This window comes from Neltuma alba, unplaced genomic scaffold, assembly GCF_004799145.2.
Source record: "Neltuma alba isolate B1F8T4 unplaced genomic scaffold, ASM479914v2 tig00013555_pilon, whole genome shotgun sequence".
NCBI classification, from domain to species: domain Eukaryota; kingdom Viridiplantae; phylum Streptophyta; class Magnoliopsida; order Fabales; family Fabaceae; genus Neltuma; species Neltuma alba.
In genome coordinates, this window is record NW_021637761.1 from 31,094 (window position 1) to 44,291 (window position 13,198).

Below are 13,198 nucleotides of genomic sequence, written 5' to 3' on the forward strand. Positions count from 1 at the left end.
TAATCTAATAATGACCACGAAGTATAGATATGAAAGTGATAATGATGATAGCACATAAACTTAATATCATGAATCTACTATTTTTCTAAATAATGCAGGGCACTTAAGCATAATACACGAGCATGTACAATAAAGCTTAAAAATGATCACAACAACATTTCAACACATGTTTGAGAGTTCTTGTTTTCTTCATCTGAAGTTTTATCCTTTTAAAGTTGATGGCTAGTGATGGCTACTAGACTGTAAACTTCTACTCGTTATGAGACTTTATCTTCGCATTGATTTCTGTAAGTTATCATTTTGACAAAGTGGCTAAAATATAATCTAGCCATTATCTCTTAATTCTTTGTTTGTTTACCTACTAAATGTATTTTGAAATGCCTAAATATATTATCTAGATATTAGACACACTTTAGGAAAGATGCAAAATTGTTTAAAATGAGATCCAAATGATATAATCAAATAAACACAAGTAAGATACTCAAGAATGATAAGTATAATAATATGTCAGTGAAAGCACAAAATATTTCATCAGGAATTAATTAAAAACTAAGGATAATAAGATTAAAACACACTTGACTCTGTTAAGAATCCTTGACTTGGGTTAGACAATAATGCTCATCTTAAAACTTGGTAAGTTAGAGAGATAAAACTTCAGACAAGATAAGATTGAAGATTCTGAAATACTTATCTCAAGTAAGGAAAGTGTTCTATCATGAAAATCATGGGATAATTGATTCAAGCTCATGATCAACCTATAATTGATGAGCTTTGATTTGAAGTAGGAGAACTATTATATGAAGTGTGAGGAATTACTCGACTCGGGTTGAATGCTTACTAACTCAAATTGACTAAGACATAAGTATAGGAACTTGATGTTTCCCAATGATACAATCAAGTATTCAAAAATATGGACATTAAGTAAGACTTTCTAAAGCTATCACAACGATAGCACATATCTCTATTATCAATTGATTTGACCAACTCAAGATTACTTGAGGATAACTTTCAATTATATGCACTAGACTCAAGCTTAAGATGATGTATTCAAGTGTGACACATTACTTGAGTTAACAGAGATTGATCTTAGGCTCGAAGTCACTATGAACATGCTTCTATATGAAGCATTTGACTTGAGATGGAATAACTTGACTCTAGTTACATCGCGTAATGAAAGTTCTTCTAAAACCTGCTTTAAATTAAATCAAATCATTTAGTTAAAGATTAACTATGATAGAAAAGACTTAAACTAATTCTTGAACATGCCTATCATGGTTAAAAGAGATAAACTCATTTTTCAATACTTATCAATAATAGAAAAGAATTAAACTAAAATAATTACAAGCTATTATAGACATTGGAGGACCATGACTAACAATGTTTCTTAATAATAGGGCCTTAGGCATTACAAAGCCTAAAATATCAAATCTTCAACTCCCAGTCCATAACAAGACATTTCCTAAATAATACTCTTTTATAACTTTTCAAAACAACAATATTCAAATATTTTCAAAAGTCATTACAGATCCACAACTCACAAACACAAGTAAATACCTAGAGGGCTTCGACCTTCTCCTAACATGCAATCTAGCAATAGTTTATTAAAAGTATGTAGCTAGCATAGCTAGTCTTAAACAAATCAAAGTATGCAACATGAGCCTTATGCAGCAATATACAAATACCCAACACATAACAAAAAGCAGGCTATACAAGATTAACTTGATAGCTAGGCCTTTGGCACCTTCCCTAATGGAGGCATATGAGAACTATCACCTGAAAAACAATAATAACCACAGAGTGAGACAAAAATCTCAGTAACTAACAATCCAACTCATCATACATGCCAATATTTGCTTAGGAGGTGTCAAGTTGGGTAGTTGTAAAAGCACACATATATGCACATATTTATGAGATAACAACAGTTCTTAAACTCATATTTTAATTCTCAAATCTCATAAATCATATGTCAATGTCATTATGCACATGCAATTCTAATAACCATCTTCCCTTATTATAGGAAAAGTTAGAGCCAGATAGCCAATCTCTCACTCTAGGGAAAAGGGCTAAGAGGTTAATCCCTTACTATAAGTAAAAATCCCAAGGCCTATTCCTCTCTCTAGGGGATAAGAGCTAAAGAAGTCGTTCTCTCAATATGGAAGAATATAAAAAGCCAACCATCATGCATTAATAGAGGTACTCATCACGTGATAGTAACATATACAGTTTACTCACCAATTCTCATTGTATACATCATGCTCAAAATTCAGCAAGTGGTCAATTCCTAATCACACAATCCATTTCCAAGTCAAAACTTACAGTAATCACATAATATCATAAATTTCAAGGATTTTATTTTAAAAACCCAATCCCACAAGACTTATTTAAATCCAAAGCAATAAAACTACTCAAAAACAACATGTTAGCATATATAATGAGTGAAAAGTGGTTACTTCTAGCCTAAGTAAGGATTAATTACCACAAATCAGTTGCACTGTGCATAATAACACTAATCACAAACAATCTATAAAATCACACATTCACCACATATTAGTTAACAACTAATTAAGTGGCCAACAATAATAATAGGGGACTTAAATCCCTATGTTAACCCAAGTCTCATCTCAACTTCAATTTGACCATTCCAACACTCAACACACTATCCCAATATGTCAAACAACTTATAAGAATCCTCAATTGTCTCCCAATTACACAAATGGATCAAAAGCCCTAATTTCTCAATCCAGGATTCATCATAAAAAAAAATACCCAAATATGAAAATCAATTCAAAACATCAATTGTAAACCAATTAAACATCAATTCTAACTCCTATTAACTTCTAAACCAATTAAACATATCCTAAGAAAACTAAACTAATTAAACAATTAATCTAATTCATATAAATTATTTAAACTCAAAATAATTAGTCAAAATTTTAGCCCATTTGAAATTATTGAAAAGGCCCAAGATTTAACTATATTAAATATGAAAAAATTAGTTAGGTTACTTTGATTTTTAGAAGCTCAAATATACTCTTAATAACCAAAATCCACAAGCCCCAATATAGCCCCAATGGTCCTCTACCCCAAACCATCTGAAATCGTGTCTGAAATTAATTTTAAAAACCAATTTTTAACGTACTTTCTATGGATTCACCATGGCAAACCCACAGCAAATAGCACTTAAAAAGTACCCTTTCTATCAAGTTGTTTGTTATGGTGTTCAACATTTTAAAATTAATTATTTTCTAAGAACCAACATGTACTTCTTGAGCAAAATAATAAATGTTAAGTTTGAAAATGTGGTGGTAGGAGGGAGCATAACATGTTTTAAAAGTAAACTATGTGTCAGTTATTATCTAAGAGCTTACATTTATTTGCTTTGAAATTTTACGTGATAGTTTTTACTATAAACTAACACGTATTTTGTTTATTAATTAATAAATTTAGACATATTTGCATGATTGTCTTTCTTCCACAACCATCACATATCATAATTATCAATTTAAAATAACTTTCTTCATCATTTTTATATAATTTTTTATTATGTATATTATATAAGGGGCTATAGCCCCTTCCAAAATATAATAATAACTAAAATAAATAAATACACACACACATATATATTTATAGCTCTTCCTCGGAGTCTTGGATGTAGGATGGAGAGAAAGTATTAGACATGTCATAGTTAATGTCATTTTGTTGTAGAATGAGGTTTAACTTGTGGTTGAGGTTGTGGATGTAGAGGGCGAGCTTGTGTATCACTAAGCCAATGTGAATGGCCTACTAAAACAAGTATTCCAATAGGTCAAGGGGGCCCATCTGGTAGAAGAGGATAGAGTAGAAGGGCTTGGAAGAAGCGGTAGAGATGGAGAAGCTAGTAGAGGTAGAGGCTATAACATACTAAATTTTAATCTTGAGGTTTATACATTCAGAATTGTTGAAATTATCAGATTGGGTTGTTAATTAAGTTGTTCATCCCATTGGTGCACAATGATTGGCTTAATCCTTGTCTCACTGGTTCAATGAGAGACTACTTCACAAGTTTAACAAGGGGCTGTGACACCCCATCTTCATGATGAGAGAAAATGTCATGGTCCACTTGTGTGCTTTTAGGATTTTGGTTGATCCTTATCACATGACTGGTGAGCTTTTGAGTGGCTAGTAATATGATTAGATACTTAGCCCACATGTTTGGTTGGCAAAAATAAGGATGGGTTGGATTGTGGGAGCTCTTTTGACACTTGTTAGTTTTTAAAACATGATAAATTATTACTTATGTGTTTTTAGTCTTAAACTATTCCACTTTGCACCTTATGAGCATATATTAATATATATATATATATATATAATTAGCTGGATTATTGGTTACTAAGGCTTCTGTCTTACCCCATAGTTCTTAATGTCTTTTAGGTGATAGTTCTGGTATTGATACTACAGGAAAGGATCCAAAGGCTTAGAGTATTGATATCTCTTGTATAGCCTCTTTTTCTTTTTGTATTGTGCTAATTTGTTGTATATTGCCACTTAGTACTCATTAATTCTTATTTGTAACTAAAATACTCTTGGTTAACTATTTTTCTAATAGAAGGCTGAGGCCTCTAATATTATTGCATATGATACTTTTAGTTAAACTGTTGACTTTCATCAAACATTAAAGCTCCATAGTTTAGCTTGGTAACATTTATATGTTTGGATGATGGGAGTATGAGCTTTAGGTTAGGCTTGTGGTTGAATGTTATTTTTGGACTTTAAAAGTGTAAGGCCTAATAATGACTTTATTTTATTATATTATACTCAAGTAGGGGTATATTTTTATAGTACATTTTGCTTGCAGCACCAGTTTCTTCTAACCATGATAGAGATTTTCATGACTTTACTGTTTACTCTTTCTATTATAATTATCTTTCAAGTAAAATGTTTCTAATTATCTTAAAGTGAGTTTTAGAAGGAAGATTTTTACAGAGGTGGAGGCGGCGAAGGTAGAGTAGGAAAGGAAGAAGGAGATCCCCAATAGGGGGATACATATCTTGGGGATGTTGGCATCTCACCATGATAGAATGAGGGAGAGAGTGAGAGGAAAAGTAGTTCTTGGTGCAAAACAGAGTTAGATCAGGGGTCTAAATATTGGAGAAGTGTTGCCTTAGTGGCATATTGTCATAATGGTCATTGGAAGTTGGAGATGAATAGCCATTCACATTGATTGCATAGTCATGATTTGCGACAATTTGACAGTTTGAGGAGGAAGGCAAAAGGTCTAGAGGAGCAATAGTGATGGTTTTTCTGGGAAATCATCCTTTTGTTGCTTGTAAAAACATTATTTTATTATTGACAAAAAAAGTGACAGTTTTTAAAAATGACTGTCATGTATCTTAAAAAAAAATGTGACGGTTACAAATATGATTGTCACGAATTTCTTAGTGTGATCTCCAACTAGCGATAGATAATCGTGTTTCATTTTAACTGTCACCTATCCAACGGATATATTTAAAAATCTGTGGTAGTATATGTTGACGAATTACAATGTGAATTTTTAACTTTAATACTATTATACATATAGTGCTTTTGTGCAAATTATGATTTTGCATTTATTTTTATATTTACTGATGTGCATTAAAGATAGGTTAATGAGATAAGTCAAAGCAAAGCAATTAGCATAATTTATTTTTTAATACAAATATAAAAGGAAGAAACAAATCAATGTATTTCTTATTTTATTCATTATCATAAAAGAGCAAGCAAATATAATGGTAAAATAAAATAAAATATTTAAAATATATTTTCCACAAATTAAGAAATTATTGGGATTTCCAATGGTGTTTGGTTTTTCCAGTTACTGTAATAGTTGTTATTGCGGCGGTGCTCATTGGATGTTTAGATTTAGGGTTTGCTATTATTTTGCCAAATTAGGTGATTGTTTTTCCACTTTTTTCTTTTTTTGAAAAAATGACAACCAATAGACATAAAATACAAGGAGCCATCATTGGCGGTAAAGACATCAAACGGATTGCCACGTCAAGGGCATCTGTATAGTGACACCTTATTATATCTCATTAATTCGCCTAGTTATTTAATTCTTATATCACGTTCATAAAATGCCTACAAAATAGATTTTAATTACTTACAACCCCTATTTGTTTTTTTTTTTTTATATCACAACCCCTCTTTGCTTTTGCTTATATAAATAAAGCACAATTCACAGGTTTCTTCATGTCACTGCCTTATTCTCTCTCTTCCTCTCCTTCTTCCCTTCTCTATATGTGATTAACTCACAACTTTCCTCACAAATCTCTTCTCTCTCTGAAACCATTTTTCCATATCCTCCATTTTCCCCCATACCTTTTAAGTTTCTTTTCTCTCTCCTTTTAGTTCAAAATAAAAGGAAGAGAAGTGTTGTTGCTAAAGAGATCAAGCATTAAAGCCAAGGTATAGTCTCTTTCTTTCAATTTTTTACCAAAAATCTTTGATTAATTTTTTTTATGAAGGATCTCAATATTGTATGTTGATTCCCATTTTTCTATTAATTTTTTTCCACCAGATTTAGATCTTGATTCTTGTTTTGTGAAAAAAATTATGAGATTCCCTATTTATTTTGATTTTTTACCTAGGTTCTTCCATGAAAGCTCATTTTTGTACTCAGCATGATGCTTGGAAAATACATCTAGAGCTAGCTTGGCTTCCTGTTTGAATAGCGTGAAATCCGACACGCAATTTAAGAACGATCCGTTACAAATGAAATATTATATAGATTTGTTCAAAATCTCTGATCCATTTTTCAAACGTACAACAAGTCTCAGGGGGTGTTTGGATGAAAACCAAACCATAGTTTCAGAAATGTTTTTACAGTTTACGAAGTAAATATATGAAGGAGTTTGTCTTGTTTTGCGGAAAAGTGCTTCTGAGAAACACTTTTGAGGGTTGCCAAACACCCCCTGAGTTTCTCTTCACTTTCCTTTCAATTCAAAGCAAAAGGCATAGAGAAGAGCTACTGCTAAAGAGATCGACCATCAAAATCAGGGCACATACCCTTTTTTCATAATTTTATCAGAAATCTTTGATTAATTTTTATTTCGAATTCTCGATATTGAATGTTGATTCTCATTTTCTAAATGATTTTTTATACGATTTTGATCAAGTTTTTTCATTAAAAAAGTTAAAAAATTTTATTATTGTCTTTTAGCAATGCGCATCTATAAAAGCTCATTTTTATACTTGACAAAATGCTTAAAAATTACATCTAAAGCCTGCTTGACCTCTTGTTTGAAGAGCGTGAAAACCGACACGTAATTTAAAAGTATCAGTTACAAATGAATATAACAGAGATATGCTATCAATCTTCCACCTTTCACATGTTTTAGCAGCTCTAACTTTCTCTTCACTTCCCTTTCACTTAAAAGAAAAAGATATAGAGAAAAGTTACTGCTATAAGAGATTGACTATCAAAGCCAAAGTATATTCTATTTCTTTCACATATTTAGCAAAAGTTCTGATTAATTTTTTCTTGGGATTCTCAAATTGAATGTTGATTCTCCGGCAAAAAAAAAAAATTTGAATGTTGATTCCCATTCTTTGAATAATTTTTTTCCCCATATGTTGATTTTGTAAAAGTTATGAGATTATCATTTATTATTGTCTTTTAATTATGCGCTTCTATAAAAGCTCTTTAGGTTGACTACCTCTGTAAAAGGTCTGCGGCAGCATTCACCTCTCTTGGGACCTGATTACTCCCCACTTCCCACTCCCTCGTGAGCAACGTGCGTATCTCCATAATGAGGTTGTAATCCGGGTGGGAGTCTGTGTCTTCTTCGTGTATCAACTTGACTACCTCAGCGGCATCCGTCTCAGCTATTAACTTTCGGCACCCATTGTCCCATCCCAGCTTCAAGCCGTGAAGGAGCGCCCACAGTTCTGCGGCGAGACTATCTCCTTCCATTGGTTTAAACATGAAGGCAGATACGAAAGCTCCCTCCTCGTCACGAAGGATCCCACCATAAAAGCTCATTTTTATACTTAGTACAATGCTTTGAAAAACATGTTTATGGCCTGCTTGGCTTCATGTTTGAACCGCGTGAAACCCAACACGCAATTTAAGAAAGAACCGTTACAAATTAAATGTTATAGGAACCTGTTTTAAATTTTTTATTTTTCACTAAGTTTCTCTTTACTTTCCTTTTAGTTCAAAGCGAAGGATACCAAGAAGAGCTATTGCAAAGAGATTGACCATCAAAGCCAAGGTATGTGCTCTTTTTTTTTTTTTTCCTCTTCACAAATTTACCAAAAAATTCTTATTAATTTTTTCTTGGGATTCTTGATATGGAATGTTGCTTCCTATTATTTGAAAAATCTTTTTCAGATTTTGAACTTGCGAAAAAGGTTATGAGATTCAGGATTGAGTTTTGGTCCTAATCTAGACCGGTCAATTCTAATTTGGATGATTTATATTTATATTTATTTTATTTTTTTAAACAATCATTTTAATGGATATAGAATTAATTTGAAATAAAAATAACATTTCACATATCAAGTTTACAATGTACGATTTTATTATTTGAAAATTATTAAAAATAAATTGTACTTAGATGGTGCAGATTTTACCACAACGATGAGCACTATGATACCTATTACTGTTATGAGCACTGAATTTGAGTCTTAAAATTTACAATTTATTGGTGTCTTATGATTACATACCTCCATGAAAGCGCATTTTTACACTCGCATAATGCTTGAATAACTTGTCAGTTTTAATCTAGACCAGTCAGTTCTAACTTGGATGGTCCATATTTATATTTATTTTAGTTTTTTTAAACAATCTTTGTAATGGATATAGACTTTGAAATAAAAGTAATATTTCAAATCTCAATTTTACAAAGTATGATTTTATTATTTGAAAATTATTACAAATAAATTGTACTTAGATAGTGCAAATTTTATTACAACGATGAGCACAATGGTACCGACTATCATTGTGAGCACTGAACCTTAGTCCTAAAATTTACCATTTATTGCTGTCCTAAAATTATATGTATTTTTACACTCAGCATAATGCTTGAATAACTTGTCGAGAGCTTGTCTGACTTCACGTTTAATTAGAATGAAACTCAACGTGCTATTTAAGAATGATTCGTTAAAAATTAACTATTACAAGGACCTATTCCAAATTCTCTATTTGTCACATACCTTACCAACTCTAGGTTTCTCTTCGCTTTCCTTTTAGTTCAAAGCCAAAGGTGCAGAGAGGTCGGTATTGTGAAAGAGGTTGACCATTAAAGACCATTAAAGCCCAGGTGCATATTCCTTTTTTCACAAACTGACCAAAAATATTTTATTAATTTTTTTTTTGGACTCTCGATGTTGCATGCGTGTTGATTCTCATTGATTGTTTGAATAATCTTTTTTTGAATTTTGATATGTTGAAAAAATTTATGAGATTTAGGATTGAGTTGCAGTTTAATCTCGACCACTAGAAGCTTTAGATTTATGTTTTCTTATTTATACTTTTTAGAACAGTTATTTTAAAGGAAAATGGCACATAAAGACGCTTAATATATGAAATTGTGATTTGGAACCCTCAATTTAGAAAATAACAAATAAATGTTTGGTCCTATATTGTAAATATAAAATCTTAGTGAAATATCTGAAACGCCTATCAGCCAAATGACAAGTTGACTATGGGAAATGACAAGTTCACTTTAACGAATAACAATTTCAATAGACTAAATCACAACTTGGTTAAGGCTATGCATTTGACAAGTATCTATGGGAATGACAAGTTCATTTTAGCGAATGATAACTTCAATAGACTAAATTACAACTTGGCTGAGGGGCATTTTAGACATTTCATCAAGATTTCATATTTGCAACATAAGATCGAGTCTTTATTTGCCATTTTTCCTTGTTTTAATGAGTATATATATTATTTAAAATAAAAAAAATATTTTAATTGCTAGTTTTTCAAAAAACTAATTTTATTATTTAAAAATTATCATTTGAAAAATTTAAATTTGAACCATTAAAATTGTATTTAAAAGGTGTAGATGTTATCACAAGAATAAGCACTATGATATTTATCAATGTGATGAGTACTAAAATTAGGTTATGCGATTTACCATTTACTACCTTCGGTTCTAATTATAAGAGCTAGTTGACTAATTTGAAGAGATTAAGGAAAGAAGTCAAGTTAGTTATTTATAATAAATATGTGTTGTCTTTCCTAAAATATTTTTATTAATTAAATGTATTGGTTAGAACTATCATTGTTAGAAAGACTACTTTAGAAAAAAATACATAAATATGAGAGATAAAGTGGATTGGAGTTTTATATTTAAAATCAAAATAAAAATCAAATAAAATCTTATATTAAAGATCGGAGGTAGTACTATATATGTCTTAGAATTATTTTTGACCAGCAATTATTGTCTTAGAATTATGTGCTTCCATGAAAGCGTAATTTTATACCTGACACAATGCTCATCTAGAGTTTGTTTGATTTAATGTTTGATTAGAATGAAACCTGACATGCTATTTAAGAATGATTCATTACAAATTGAATATTGTAGGGACCTATTCCAAATTCTCTACTTTTTCACGTTTCTTCCTAGCCGGCTTTGAGTTTCTCTTCGCTTTCCTTTCAGTTCATCAAAGCAAAAAGGTGTGGAGAAGATCACTATTGCTAAAGAAATCGGTCATTAAAGCAAAGGTGTACACTCCTTTCTTTTCACAAATTGATAAAAAAATCCGATCGTGCGGAAAAAAAAAAATTACAAGATTTACATTTATTTTATTATTGTCTTTGGACTATGTCCTTCCATGAAAGCTCATTTTCAGTATTTAATATAAGAACTAATTGACTAATTTGAATAGATTTAAAAAATTAGTTAAGTTAGTTATTTGTGATAAATAAGTGTTATTTTTTTAAAAATATCTTTGCTAATTAAGTATATTCGTTAGAAATATCATTATTATCAAAACCATCTTGAGAAAAATAGATAAATATGAGAAACAAAGTGGATTAGAATCTTATATTTAGAACTAAAATAAAAAAACTCTTATATTAAGAATCAAAAGTAGTATTTAAATAGAACGATCGACACGTAATTTAAGAATTATCCATTACAAATTAAATATTATAGATACATGTTTCAAATCCTCCATTTTCCACATACCTGGAGAGGTCTAAGTTTCTCTTAACTTTTCTCACAGTTCAAAGCAAAAGGTACGTAGAAGAGCTATTACTAAAGAGATCAGCCATCAAAGCCAGGTATTTGCTCTTTCTTTCACAATTTTACCAAAAATATTTGATTAACTTTTTCTCATAATTCTTGACCTTGATTGTTTTTGCCCATTTTCTAAAAGATTTCTTTCATCAGATATTTATCCTAGCTTTCTGTTGGGGAAAAAAAAGTTGTTGAAATTTATTGTTTATTCTTATCTTTTAGTGCGTCCCCAAAACATGAAGCTTGAACTTTTATATTTTTCTACAAATAACATAAGAGTTATACCATGCATAAATTAAAAATAATAAGCCTATTCATTTTAGCCTACTTAGTCTATTCACGTTAAAACAACATAAAATATTATATTACCAATTTTTTTATTTACTATTAGTCATCAGTATCTTGTTGCAATGGCATGTTGATGCATTTAATACCATTTTGTATCCACGTGTAGCAGTACTCCTCCCTTTCATATTTCTTGTCACAAAAACAATTTTTCCGGAGACAAAAAAATCATTGAATAATATTAGATTTTATAAAAATTAATTTCCTGCTATTCAAAAATACCCTTAATCTTTTTTCCATTTCAAAAATATATTTTTTACTAAAGTTGAAAATTCAATACCCTTGATCTTTATATAATATAGTGTGTATTAATTCATTATTTATGCATACAAATATGATTTTATTCAAAAAAGTGAATTTATAGCTTTAACCAAAAAAAGAGTAACATCAAAATAAAATTTTTGAAAATATACAATCATTTTTAATATATACATATGAAATAAAATCAATATTGTCAATTTAAATATACTAAATTTTATGATCAGGTCTGAAATATACAATCTGCATGGGTGTATAGTTGTTTCTCATAGTGCGGATTTTGAAAATATAAACAATAAAATATATTTCTGAAACAATAAAAACATATAGACAGTATATGTATAATTATATAATTGTTTATTTATTAAAGTGTAGGAGTATAACAATTCTACTTGGGAAATTATAATCAAACCCCACAGAAGAAAAATAATTACCAAAAGATCCCAATAACAACCTCAACAACCTATAATAACAAGTCTTATAGTGAAAATAACAATTTCTAAGACTTGTTTTTTAACTGTTTTCCTTGTATGGAAGCTCATTGTAATTTTCTCATTCTACTTTCGCATCTAGTTTATGCAAGTACATGAAGATACCGTGAGTATCAAATAAACAATACCGACAAGATACTTTGCTTTATTCCATAGCAAATTTTGTCGCCATATTTACTAAACTAATTATCATATTTTACAATTTACGTAGTGTTTGAATGAATTGTATGATTTTATATCTCCCAAATAATATAAATACGGCCTATATTTATATTTATACTTTACTTTTTATTTTTCTATTATATGTTTACACTTTGTTATTAATTTTTGACTTATAAATAATAGATATATAAAAGAGTGGGGAGGGAGGTATTCTTCCTAAACTTTTAATTAAATTTTTACACTATTTCATTAATTATTCTGTTATTTTTTTATATCAAACATATTAACTTATGGAGGGTAAATGTGCAAAAATATTTATAAACTTTTATGCAAAGTACACCAAACACTATATGTTTTTCGAAGGTGCAAAAGTAACAGATGTCATTTTATTTTAGCAATTGTGTCATTTTTGCTATGATTTTGTATTTCATTTGTATTTTTGTACGTTTGAAAAACATATGGCGTTTGACATTTTTTTGGTATAAATTTATGGGTATTACATAATTGCTTAAAATTAATTCTTTTACGCAAATAATCCCCTTAGACGATGAATAATGTGTAAATAATTTGTACACTTTATGTCATCTAATTTTGATCCTATTATATTTTTGATGAAATAATGAATAAACTAAAGTTATTTGTTTAAAGTTTAAACTTGTTGGGTAGCACACAAAGATAAGTGAGGAAACAAGCAGCGTAAAAGTGGAAGGGATAAATAAGGATTTTCACTAT